Source organism: Gadus chalcogrammus, chromosome 7, assembly GCF_026213295.1.
Source record: "Gadus chalcogrammus isolate NIFS_2021 chromosome 7, NIFS_Gcha_1.0, whole genome shotgun sequence".
NCBI classification, from domain to species: domain Eukaryota; kingdom Metazoa; phylum Chordata; class Actinopteri; order Gadiformes; family Gadidae; genus Gadus; species Gadus chalcogrammus.
Window position 1 is genome coordinate 21,099,489 of NC_079418.1, and position 12,526 is coordinate 21,112,014.

General features: G+C 45.7%; 1 protein-coding gene across 1 annotated transcript in view; it reads left to right on the plus strand.

Moving 5' to 3' along the window:
* The first annotated feature begins 1,382 nt into the window (after nucleotides 1-1,382).
* nrip1b (nuclear receptor interacting protein 1b) overlaps nucleotides 1,383-12,526 on the plus strand; it is a 36,844-nt gene continuing 25,700 nt past the window's right edge. Inside the window, exon 1 of the mRNA XM_056594226.1 lies at nucleotides 1,383-1,682. The gene's annotated coding sequence lies outside the window, so the exon portion shown is untranslated. The remainder of the gene's footprint in view (nucleotides 1,683-12,526) is intronic.

Below are 12,526 nucleotides of genomic sequence, written 5' to 3' on the forward strand. Positions count from 1 at the left end.
GTGGGCTGTTAGTGTCCTTCAATTGTGAGCCACCATGAGTTTTCTGGGCTTCAGGTCAAAGGACAATGTTTCCTGTACCACATTTCTGTGAAAAGCCTCACAGGGGCAAAGTTCAGGGTTTTCTGATGGAGGGGCGGGGGTGGACGAAGGCGGTGTTTGGCTGGTGACTGAAAGGGAGGATATTGTATCTCCATTTATGTGGCATTTGAGGTCAAAGTTCAAAGTTGAAAGGTCATTCCAGATCAGAGGTTACAAGGTGAGATAGCATTCAAATGGCTGAGCCAGTGTGCTAGTATATAGACTGCAGTTTAAAGACACAGGTAGCAACTATTTCACTGCAATTATGTATGTAATACACAATACAATGCAATAGAGTCAGTCAGGCTAACTCCTTTTAATTGTTCAGAACTTTGGTCTGGCTCACATTTATACCGGTACTCAAGAACCATATTAAAAGTCAACACCTATCATTTATTGCCTATGGCAAGCAAAATCCTCCTAAAATTATGTTGAATTCAGTTGACCAACGTGTGTAAAACCTTGGTTTATACTAGTACCGAATTACTACAGCACGGAGACAGGGGTTACATCAGGTTAGAAAGTGCTGTTTCCCCCCCCCCCCCCCCCACACACACACACACACACACACAAGCACACATGCTAAAGGCTATACACCACCCCCACCTTCCAGTATCTGACAAGGGAAATGGGGAGAGGGATGGGCAGAAGTAGGTTGTGTTGTTGTGTTCTTATTCATGAGAACTCTGATGTTTCCAGGGTCCTCTGAGACATTTTGTTCAAGGCCATGTTGAGATGGCAGGCCGCAGGGCCGTCAGATCCGATACCGCAGATAATCGCGAGATGTCAGGGAATAAAGAAAAGGGGAACTCAACTCACTGTACACTTCAACCAGAGTCTCTTAAAAACATGTTATGAACTAATTCTTTTTTTATTTAATGTATATAATATAATATTTATAATCTGTTCATCACATGAGATTGAGTATTCCTAAACGAAGAAAGATTATCTCAAAATATGGAATTGTAATGTAAAACACGGTGATGAATGTAAACATTTTGCAGTCCTTTATTAATATAAAGTATTGGACGGACGAAGACTATCTATTCAATTAATACATAAGCCTAAACGTGACTGTTGACCAGCCTAATGCAATGCTTTGCGGCCACAAACACAACAAATCGTTGCGTATGATATTACGTTTCGCCTGTATTTTCTACCGAGACATAAAGTAATCAGCCGAATTGCATGCATCTAAATATGTTTTTGTTTCCTTTAATTAGTTAGACTCCGTGTTAGGGAAATAATCAAATCTATCCATAAGAAGGATTGTTCCTTTAAGGTGGGTGGTGTCATGGACCGAGAGGAGGAGGAGTAGCCTCGGCTGAGTTCTCCACACAGCGAGGGGATTCCGAGAATAAACAATTCCGATAGACTCGACTACAGGTCGCAGGTTGTGATCAGTGTGATCACAGTCGAGAAGCCTTGACGTTTCGGACTATTTTTTTTTTTGCTCACCGACCACCTCGCCCTGTGTGTGACAAAGCGATGAGACCAAACGCGACCTTTACATTGAGACTAACCGTGGAATTGCCACCTCTCGCATAATGATGCGCCTCTCCGGTTGACTGGGGTCTGCCGCCTGCCATTGGTAGACAACGCAGGTAGGCTACGTGCTGAAATAATGTACACTGTTTAGTTGTTATTAGCAGTAATGTATGTAGCCGTGTGTTTACGTATACGGGACGGGTGTCGGGGATATTATACGGGATCGGGGCTTGTTTTTTTTAGAAAGAGGGAGGTGTTTTGCGTGTCTAGCCGAGCAGAGGCGCATATGGATAGCGCTGAAAACGCTGCATAAAGAAGTCGGAATATATCACCCGGTGCTGTGCTATGGCTTCCTATTTGATGAAACGATCGCCTACAACCCCGTAGAGAAATACCTCCATCTTTATCGTTGAGGCAGTCGTGTAATCTGCATATCGGACTCTCAGCCATCAAGACCAGCTTTGTAGAGCTATTCGCCGTGGTTAATGTAAATGGTGGTTCATAATATTCTGGCGTTACTGTTGACAGTCGACCGACCTTATTCCGCTCATGTATTTCAACCCACAGCCTCATGAATACTCCGCTGCTTTCAGCTATTGGCCTCTCGTTGTGGGAATGAAAGACATGAATGAATAATGCCATGTTGGGCTAATTCCGTTCTTGTGTCTAGCCTTGTGACATGAAGGGTTAAAGGCCTTACGTAGTCCGATGAGTTGAAATGTACTCCGGCTCTAGAGCCTCTCACTGTGCGGTGTCTAGCCAGCAGTGTTTCCCGGCACCACCAATAGGAAACTCTTTAACAGTCAGACTCAACGAGCCCCATATCCCACCTCGGGCCGATGCACAGGGTCCTGTGGTACGGTTATAATACTGGTATTACAATAATACTGGTGTTATAACCCGTTATTAATCATAGTCGTTTGTATGGCCGATAAACGCTATCCCGCACAAGAATTGTAAAAAAACAAAACACAACTTATTCCAAAACTTGTTTTTGGCTGTGTGATGACCCAAGCAATAGTTCATTTGCCTTTATTAAACTATTAAATGGGATATACAATGGGAAAATGTCCATTATTCTGGTAAATAGTCTTGTTCAGTTGTGTTTTGATTTAATTGTAAAAACTCCTGGTTTTAGCAAGGTTAGAAAGGTAAAGAAGTGTTAAACTCTAATGGTGTTTCAAATGTTAGGCCAATTATAAGTGACCGTTCTCTAATTGTGTCAGATTTTTTTGAATGGGTTCAAACTTCAATGGTTCAAAGTAACTTAACAGAAAGGTTATTATACATGTTTATTTTTTATATTCTACCTCATGGACCATAGCAAAGACAACGGGTTATTGGGTGGGTGGAGGTGGGTGGGTAAACTTTCGAGCTCAGTTCCAGGGGACAGGGCAAAGTGTGGATGTCAATGTTAGTTCAGGTGCAAACACTCACTTTAGCATACCTTCCCCAAAAACCATGGCCTTAATCGCGTTGGGGGAAAGTCAGGCACAATTAATTCACTGCTTTTTCACCGAACCTCCATGGATTAGACTTACAGACTTAAGAAAGCGGTGAAAAGTCAAACTTTCTGTAAAGTCTGGCTTTGAAAGCTCTGTGTCTGGGGTCTGTCTTCTGTGTCCTTTTGTTGAGTGTTTAAGCTGCTTAATTATCTGACCTGACCTTACACAAGATGTTCAAGGTAGCTCAACGTGTCCTCTGTTGCCATAGATAACTTCAACTTCCAGAGCCTGACTTTGAAGTTGCACTTGACAAAGCAATTTCATTGTTCTCTCTCTCTCTCTCTCTCTCTCTCTCTCTCTCTCTCTCTCTCTCTCTCTCTCTCTCTCTCTCTCTCTCTCTCTCTCTCTCTCTCTCTCTCTCTCTCTCTCTCCACATTGTAATGTTGTGAATATTGTTGTCAGTTGCATGTCTCAATGTACCTTTTGCTTGCATAAAAATGCATATCATGACATTATTTATAGTATCCCAATGTGTCAGTCGATATCGAAGCTCAATCCACCCACCTCCCCTTTAGTATCATGATTCATATCAAATCACCAGATTCTTGCCAATACTGCCTAACACACAAGGCCTACTGCAGTGTGTCTGGTGTTCGGTGGTGTGTGTGGGTAATCGTCCAGGGAGCTGTACTGTTGACTGATGTACAGCAGCATGAAACACAATCATGTGGAGGACATTCGAAGGGCCACATGCAAATGATGCCAGGTCTGTGGGACTGGACTCTGCCCTCCAGTCTCATGAAAACAAATCTTATCTGGCCCTCAGGCCGACTTTTGCTGCTTTATGAAAAACGTCTGTGTGTGCGTGTGTGTGTGTGTGTGTGTGTGTGTGTGTGTGTGTGTGTGTGTGTGTGTGTGTGTGTGTGTGTGTGTGTGTGTGTGTGTGTGTGTGTGTGTGTGTGTGTGTGTGTGTGTGTGTGTGTGTGTGTGTGCATGTTTATGGGTGTAGGTGCAGGCCTGTTGGCAGCTGTTGCTATCGGATGTTTTAGACTGGGTGCCAACCTGTGTCAATGTCCTCAGAAAGCCATCCAAGCCCAGACAGCAAGAAGAACAATGATTAGACACTGCCTTTAGTGGTCACATTTCTCTTGTTAGTCGTGGCCTTTCTGTTAGTAACAAACACACACATATACATACGCATATACATAGACATTTACAAATACATATGCATATACATACACATACACACGCACACTGTTTGTGACTCTTGCATCATAAGCAAGACTGTTTGATTACATCTTATCTTAATCATTTGTTGATCTGTTTTGACTACTTCTGCTACTTTAGTAAAATGTTTTGGATTATTTCGGTGTTCAGAATAAACTCACCAGATACACGGTGAAAGGTTTTCTGTTTGATAAAGCTATCTTGTAAAAAGGATCAATTATTCATTGTCCTTTCCCTACTTTAGCTCGCTTTCATGCATTGGTTATTGTAACTACAGTATTTCTCTCTCTCTCTCTCTCTCTCTCTCTCTCTCTCTCTCTCTCTCTCTCTCTCTCTCTCTCTCTCTCTCTCTCTCTCTCTCTCTCTCTCTCTCTCTCTCTCTCTCTCTCTCTCTCTCTCTCTCTCTCTCTCTCTCTCCCATTGAATTGTCTAAAATATAACATCAACAATTGTGCTGGAAATAAAATGGTTTCCAAAGTGTTTGGGAACTAGTGAGGCACATACAGAAGAGGATGGCTGAAAGCTTTTGGCAAGTACCATTTAAAGACCCTAATAGGAGAGTTTGGTCCCCATGAGAAGCAAATGCAATAAGCCAGGTCTCTATCCACCTGGTTACAGGCCAGGTTTACATTTATGCACACATACACACACACACACACACACACACACACACACACACACACACACACACACACACACACACACACACACACACACACACACACACACACACACACACACACACACACACACACACACACACACACACACGCATAATAACGAAAGACTGCAATTAAAATCCAAAATATTAAAAACCCATTTAACACTTAGCTGAGAGAGAGAATTGTAGCAAGGGGGTTTCTTTCTGCGGCAACCGTTGGCTGCATTTCTTTGTCTTGTGTTTGTAAATACCAACTACGCAAACCTTTCCTTTATCACAGTGAACGCTTATCAACTAATTGCTCTTATCAACTAATTGCTCTGAAGGTTATAGTATGAGCCATCATGTACCTCAATAAGAAGTCAAAGCATTGCTACTGGAGTTTTCACTACAGAACACGGTAATGGGTTAATGGGTTTTGGATACTGATTTGTGTCATGTGTGTGAGGTCAAAGAAATGATTGGTAGAAGGCCATCTGGAGCTCAGACATCATATTCAGCTCGGTGGTTGACCCTTGCGTGAGGATGGGGCCTTTGTCAGCCGATCATGCTTTTATCACGCTCATGGAGTAAATGTCGTCATTCACATTTTCATATGTCAACCCTTTCAAAATGATTGTTACAATTTTGCGTGTCGTTTGGATGCAAATCTAGCTACTGTAGTGAGCTCACTTTGTGCTGTGGCCTAACATTGACTTGGCCTCATAGTCTTTGCTGAGGCATGTGCTTTTTTTAAGACACATGAGACACATTGAAAATGTTGTTATAACATTTGTTACTACGTTGCATTGGCAAGTCAGCCATTTTTGCTTTTTTAAAAGGTTATGTTTTTTAAAATCATGGTAGCTAAATAGTAATACACCTCTTATAATGCCTTAAGATACTTAGGATATTGTCAGTGAATCTATGTCAAACTAGTCCCCCTAATCTAGCTTTAAAATGCCCATACTATAAATGCTATGCGCCCTGTTCTTGGTGTTTAGGTCTTACAAGCTGTCTTGTTGGCACGTACAGCCATGAGCTACGACTGGTACTTCAGTCTCAGAGGCTGCAAGGCTACCCACCAAAGTCAATGGGAGCGAATTTGATGACGAGGCAGGAAGGGCTTTTTATAATGCTGCTGAATGGTAGCTGGAATTATGGTGTGGAATGGAGGGAGGCCAGGAGAGGGAGAGAGGGAAGGATAGAAAGCGAGGGAGGCAGAAGAGAGGAATTGACACTTGGGACGCGTCACCCTTGATCTATATGCCTGCGCTACACACTGCCTGGACCTCATCTGTTGAATGGTCACCCTCACCTCACCTCTCCCCAAACTCTCCCTCTCCCCATCCCATCCCCTAAGAGGTGACGTGAGGCCCTCGCCTTGGTGCAGTGAGAGGGCCCTTCAATTACCTCCAGCATTGATTGTTGCTGATTGCAATTGCCTCGAGTTATTTGAACTTTGTTGAAAATCCGCCACAAAATGAAGGGCCAGAGATGGGTGGAGAGAGCGAGTGAGAGAGAAGGAGGGGGAGGGAGGGGATGGGAGGGGGAGAGAGAGAGGAGTGAGATGGATATAGATTAGCTGATTGGTTAGGTTTTCAAAGAGGAGGTTTCAGGACCACACACACACACACACACACACACACACACACACACACACACACACACACACACACACACACACACACACACACACACACACACACACACACACACACACACACACACACACACACACACACACAAAGACTCCTACTCCCCGGACTGGACGGTGGTGGGCACGCACGAGCCCCCGTACCGGGTAGTGTCAGATAAAGGTTACACAGCTTTTCCTTTTTGCACGCGGCAGGGGCCATTGGTGTCGGGGCCCCTGTGTGGTATTCAGGGTCCAAACAGGCACAAGGACAGTGGATTGGGGAACGTCCTGTCCTTTTGGTCGTACTTGCCAATGGATGGGTGTGTATAGCAGTTGGTTGAGTTGGCTGGGTGTGGGGTTTGGGCATTGATGGCATGTTATGGTTCCACACCCATACCAGCTGAATCCAGTGTACTGGTATCCTGGAGGCCTACTTTTACTGGAAATGATAACAGGCATGCTGTTGCTTGGATCTTTGTGTTATACTATTGGAATAGATGTATATATATATATATCTTTTGTATTAGACTAGGGACTGACTGAGCCCAATGACTAAGGAAGGTCAGGTCCTGCGTGTACACGTGTTGGTCCCAAGAGGTGCGAGCACAACATGCTTTCCTGTCTGCTTACATCACAGTGTCACTCTAACAAAGGGGCCGGCTTAAGGTGGCAACTGACAAGATTACCGCGCCGTGTGTTCTGGAGACTATTTATGCATCAGTATTTGTGTTATTCAAATCGTCCCAGCAGAGCGCCCTGACGCGACTTATGAGACCCAAGCTTAGAAGCAGAAGGGGGGGCGGGGTATGGGTTTGCATCGTCCAATTTACAATACCTGGGACGCAAGAGGATTTGATCAGTTACTCAACCGTGTCTTGTCTGAGCCAGGTTGTGTTGGTGAAGTTCAGCAGTGCGTCGGTTGGGGGGGGGGGGGTGGTGTGCTGAGAGGGAGGGAGGGTGGTGGTGGTGGTGGCGGTGGCTCGGGCTAAGTGAAAATGCCACTCATTCCTGAAGAGTCCCTGGCTTCGTCAAGGTTAGTGGCTTGTCTTTTGTAAGTTGAGGGATTGATGCATGAGCCTGTCTGGCCGGTGAATTCAAAGTCCAAGGCTGTCACAGTCAGCCACCCGCCCCTCCCACCCGCTCCCCCCACTCCTCACAACCCCCTCCCCCCCATCCCCCATGCTTATATCCTACCCTCATCTCCCCCATCAACCCCCCGCCCCCTCCTCCCCATCCCCTCTCTCTCTCTCTCTTCCTCCACCTCTGCAGCCTATCACAGGGCCCCATCCTTCCCAACTTCTTTGCAGCCTGTCCTTTTGGGAACCTTGAGCAAGGCAGCCAAGGACACAGCGTCTGGTGCAGTAAGCCTGTGCAGGGTGTGTGTGTGTGTGTGTGTGTGTGTGTGGGGGGGGGGGGGTGGGGGTGGGTTGTGGGGGTGGGGGGGGCAAGGGAAGTGGGGGGCGGGTGGGTAGGCTTTTACGTAACGCTCAGCTTCAAACATGGCCGTGTGACTTCCCTGACACTGAGGAACACAGTGCAGGGGCCGTAACGTGGTACATTCTCTTCCCTCTCCCCCCCCCCCCCCCCCCCGACCATACCTCCACCCCCCCCACCCAGCCAGGAAGCCCAGAGGGGGGGGGGGTTGCGGCGTTGGATGCAGGAGGGAGAACCCAGCACCAACTTAATTATATCTTTCTGTTTTAAAAGCTTTCGTTTGAAATTAAATTTTCCCATGCAATTAACTAAAGAGGATGTTTTCAGAATTTATGAATGAATGATGGATCTATGGAGGACAGGGCACTGGAGGCATGCGGGGGCGTGCGTGAGGGCGGCTGCCTATGCACTATATGCGGCGCGATACTGCCTCAGGAGATTTATTTCCCTGAGTGAGGGGTCGGGGATTGGCCAAAAGGAATTAAGCCGTCATAAAAACTTTTTTCATTCCGCCACTGTGCTTTGTCAGGGTGAGAGAGTGAGGCAGAGGTCAACGCGGGCTCCCCCAACAGGACATACTTTGGGTCTTCCGTTTGTGCTTTTAGATGTCGGTTTATAGCTGTGGGGACATGGACACCAATGCACACATGCACACATGCACTTCGATGGGGTGAGTCACATGGCTTTCCCTAATTAGAAATGAGGGGTGACATGCATCAGTATTAATGGACAGGCATAACCTCAGCATGAGCAAGGTGCTTGTGGGATCAGTTTACGCTCCACTTTGGGCTTATTCGAACCCCCCCCCCCCCCTGAAATCCTTTTTGGCTCAGTCGCGACTATATTGGTTTAACTTTCTATCTTTTTGGGGGGAAGGGGGGGTTTGCATCGTGTGATGAGTGGAAGCGTTGCCGGGCAACAGAGGGGACCTGTTTGCGTGGCAGTGCAGTATGGGAGCTGTGCGAGTTTCTCAGGAGGAAAAAGGTCTCAGCACATAAGCTTGTGTGTGTTTGCGGGGTTGCTTTAAGATCGATAAAAAAAAATGAGATACATTGCACCTTCTTAGGCTTAAGGACATTAAACTAAATAAAGTGTCCTTGAAGCACAGGAAAAAGAGCCATGCTTGCTTATTATGGGCCTCAGGGCCTCCGATGGGAAGCCATTAGTATTTTGGGTATATTCAGTGTGCACCGTATCAGTTGGAGTGCAGTGTGTTGGAGAGCCTCATAGCCTTTCCCATAACTCCTGTAAAGTGTCATAACTCGGGGCATTTGAAAGGCAATAGAGAGCTGGCCAGGGTGGCGGCGGGCGGCTGGAGGCCAGGCGTGTGACCCGTTACTTATAGGAAAACGGACGGTTGGCCGGCAGATCGCTGGCTCATGCTCGCCGCGCCCCCTTTGACCTTGAGCAAAGGCAATTAACCTGCAACCCACCCCCCCTGCTTCTGTAAATATCTAGCAGAAAGTAGTTAGGGTAGAAAGACGGATGCAAGAGGGACATAATCACATAAGTGAAAAAAAATGTAAGCGGAGTGTGTGACTTTTAGAAAAGTGTCTAGTAAGCAACAGTATAGTAATAGAAGTGTGCCTTTGGATTTCCTCAATTTGTAAATAACCCAGGACTGTCCAGCGTACAACCGGCTGCAACTCATCTTGTGTCTTATCTCTCTTGCTCTTTGTCGCCCCACACACACACACACACACACACACACACACACGCACACGCACACGCGCACGCGCACACGCACACGCAACCTTCTCTCTTACCCTTTGACATTAAGCCTGGGGAGTGACCTTGACCTGATTGCTAAGGGGACTTTTCAAGTAACTCTCCAGAAGGAGATCAAATCACATGCCACCCTTCACTCCCCGCCCACTCCATTCTCCTGAACGTCCACGCTCACACACACACACACACACACACACACGCACACGCACACGCACACACACGCACTGTAAAAAAAAATAGAGCATAAAATAACCTGTGTACATTAGAGAGAGGAAAAGGCAAGGTTGGGTGTGTTTGTGTGGGGGGGGGGTGGGGGCGGGACTGCCCTGGTGGCCTGTGTGTGTACGATCGTATTCCAGGGGCCCTTTTGAACAGGAGTTAAGCTTGTGGTGAAGCTATAGTGAAGCGTCTGTGTGTGTGTGTGAGTGAGTGTGGCAGTTGCTAGAATAGCTGACAGGTTTGAGGTGACTGCCCTGACCTTGAATAGGGTTCAATATGAACGTAAGGTGATTGGCTGAAGTGGAAAATGTGTCTGCTTTGCTAAAAGTAATGTATTTTAAAATGTGGCTGTGTTTTCTGGATTTTACTTCCATACTTGTCCCTAGTTCAAAGTGTTGTCTCTGGTTGGTGTATTTTTAAGCTAGCATGCTATCGCTCCTGCCCCTCAGATGTGTTTACCACGTTACTCCAAAAATAAGGAGCTTAACCTTATTGCTCACGCCTTATTAACCCATCCAGCACTTGTGCTGGATTTTGAACCTCAGGCACTTGTGTTGATGCTATTTAAAATCAGCACAGTTGGAGATTTTAACTTAAGGGCACAGTTTTCTTCATAAGTTTTGCTGGTGTGGGATGAGGCATTTTCTTTTGAAGTTTGATCGCATTTTCATATCCACAAGAGGAAACCATATCCATCCTATAGGCTTACTAAACTGGCGCTGGATTAAGTATGAATTGTTTGTATTTGCTTAAGTGTGCACACTTCCTCTGTGTTATTTCCTTGACATTAGAGCAGGTGCTGTAACCGTTGATCTCACCACAGACAAGTTACAGAGTTGAATTCAGGTCATCAGAGTCACATGGATGTTATCAATAGCAAAATCCAAACTACAATGCACTGCTTTAGAAGAAATTGTTAGCAAACTCTCAAATACGTAGGTAATAACTTTATTTCCATATTCAGGAAATTTGTTTTGGTGTGCGTGTGTCATTCTAAGCCAAGGTATCTAACACAAACTAACCCACACAACACAAGCAAACCCACGTGATACAAGGCTATCTCACGCAACACAACCTAAACCACACAGCCCAAGCTAACTCACATAACACAATTTAACTCACATAAAACAAGCTAACCCACACACTGCAAAGATAGCCCATAAATGAAAGCAAACTCACGTAACACAAGCTACCCACAATGCAAAGCTAACCCAAACAATACAAAGCTAGCTCCCGCAACTGAAAGCCAACCTGTAAAACAAAGCTAACCCACACAGCACAAATCTTACCCACACAACGCAAAGCTCACACACGAGAAAACAAACCACAAGCTACCATATCGCAAAGTATTTTTTAATCATGCGCATTTTGGGTTATAAAAAGTAATGCCGGAGTGCTTGTGTAACCTGTGTACAATCTGTCCATGTGCAAAAAAGCACACTCCCACAGAAATAAACACACAGACAGTCGCAGTGCTTTAGTTAGCACAACCCTGTGTGTCTCTGTTTACACATCCAAAGGGCTGGCGCTGGAACAAGAGCCAGACAAATGTGGTTTATCCAGGGCCTCTCTGTCTCTAAGCCACCTGCCCTTCCATTCAGTGGTGACCTTGGTGCTTATGAGGAGGCAAGGCTTGACCTACATCCACCCCCTAACAGGAACTACAACCCCCACCAGCACCACCTCCTCCCCCACCCACACATCACCAAATAAAGGAACCAGTATTTTTCAGGTCGGTCCTCTCTGATTTTGTTTTGAACATTCACATTTCTTTCTCTAATAAAAAAGCGTCTGCATTCTGAGGTTGATGCATTTTAATGTTAAGCAGGAGAGCTAAAGCAAATCGAATGAAAAGTAGTACTCTTCAGGTATGGGGAAAAAGTGAAAAATGTGCAATGGTTGTGTACCTATTGTAGATTAGTGGCTATTCAACAGTATGAGCCATCTTTTCGAACATGGTCATGATTCAGCTGTGTCTATGACGTATTTCGTGCCATACAAAAAATAAGCAGTTGAAACGTGCCATTCCTTGCTTGGATATTAAATAAATGTAGTGCAAATTTCCCTGTGTATCTGAAGCTGTTCTTGTAGGGATGTGGAGCAGCAGGCTACATGACTCTTCTCTGAGGCGCTAACGTGTGTACGCTAGGTCAGCATTAGCACGCAGAGGCTTAGCACTGACCGGTGGGAGTTTAGCAATGGGTTAGCCCAGCTCCAATTTGACTTCCTATTTTTTATTTATTTTAGTCGAGTGTCAAGGGACAACTTATGTAAGTTGTTTCACACACAACCCACACAAAGCAGCGAGCATCTGTTGCGGCCGCGCACACTTTGACATCAAAGTGCCGCGACACTGGCATGCTAATGCTTAGCTAACCGGGTGCTAGACCCAGTCATTACATCTGACAGTAATAGCGCTTCGTGGTAACTAATTTTCACTTAGCCACAGATGCTTCGGCAAGGTCGAGTGCTAATACGTAAACGCTTTTGTGGGAATAAAAGGAGGAAGTAAAAGGTGCTTCCCGCCCACTCACCAACCAACACACACACACACACACACACATGTATCAGAAGACGTTTCAGTCAAGCAAAACCAGGGCAATAGCCAATGGAGGGATTATGTAGCCG